The sequence below is a fragment of the Mastomys coucha genome, unplaced genomic scaffold (assembly GCF_008632895.1).
Source record: "Mastomys coucha isolate ucsf_1 unplaced genomic scaffold, UCSF_Mcou_1 pScaffold9, whole genome shotgun sequence".
NCBI classification, from domain to species: Eukaryota; Metazoa; Chordata; class Mammalia; order Rodentia; family Muridae; genus Mastomys; species Mastomys coucha.
Window position 1 is genome coordinate 107,111,240 of NW_022196915.1, and position 1,030 is coordinate 107,112,269.

General features: G+C 37.7%; 1 protein-coding gene across 1 annotated transcript in view; it reads left to right on the forward strand.

Moving 5' to 3' along the window:
- Positions 1-1,030, forward strand: part of Tm9sf2 (transmembrane 9 superfamily member 2) — a 49,977-nt gene that overhangs the window by 41,920 nt on the left and 7,027 nt on the right. The window lies entirely within an intron of this gene.

Sequence of the window (1,030 nt, forward strand, 5' to 3'; positions counted from 1 at the left end):
TTTTTTTTTTTTTTTTTTAATTATTTTGGTTTTTCAAGACAGGGTTTCTCTGTATAGCTCTGGCTGTTCCAGGCTGGCCTCGAACTCAGAAATATGCCTGTCTCTGCCTCCCAAGTGCTTGGATTAAAGGCATGTGCCACGACTGCCCGGCTCAAAAGACTTTTTAAAAATAACTTTATTTATTTACATTCTAGTCATTGCTCCCACTCCACCCCAAGTTCCTCATCCCATTCCAAAAGAAGACTTTTTTAGGATTGAATCAAGGTTCTTTGTATTTATTTAAAGATTATCAGTGAAGATTTTAGAATGTTAATTTCTTGTACTGAATTTTCGCTGCTTTTTATGACTGATTTGAAATTAATATTCTTATAGGTATTTCTAGGTTCTAAAAAGAAAATGGTAAAAATATTTAGTTGGGGACTGGAGAGATGGCTCAGTGGGATGCTATGTCCTCTTCTGGCCTCTTTAGGCACCTGTACATAGGTGGTACAGATTCAGACAGGTAGGCGCGTGTGTGCACGCGCACACACACACACACACACACACTAAATATCTCTAAAAAAGATAAACAGAGTTCATTGAAAAGTTTCAATGATCATGTTGCAATGAGTTATAGTTTATGGCTATGACACAATGATATCATCACTGTACCAGAGATGATTAGATTATAGAATGATTGGTAAGGTCTAGAGTGTCCAGCCTTTTGACATTGCAACTCCATGTCATGTACAAAGCTCAAGAACCATGGGTTTCAGTTACTCATCTTCTCTCCCCTCTCAAGTTCACCATTTTATAAAGGGCTGCAGGTGTGGCCATCCTTGGCCTGTGCAGCTCACAACCATAGCCTTGACGTGCCTGATGGACCATCAGGTCTATTCTTTCATCTCTACAGAAAACATCTGGTAGACTGAGTTGTTTTCTGCTGTGTTTTGGGTTTTTGTTTTTGTTTTTGTTTTTTTTTTAATATCATCAAGCCCTTGTTTTTGTTTTTTTGTTTTTTTTTGTTTTTTCAAGACAGGGTTTCTCTGTA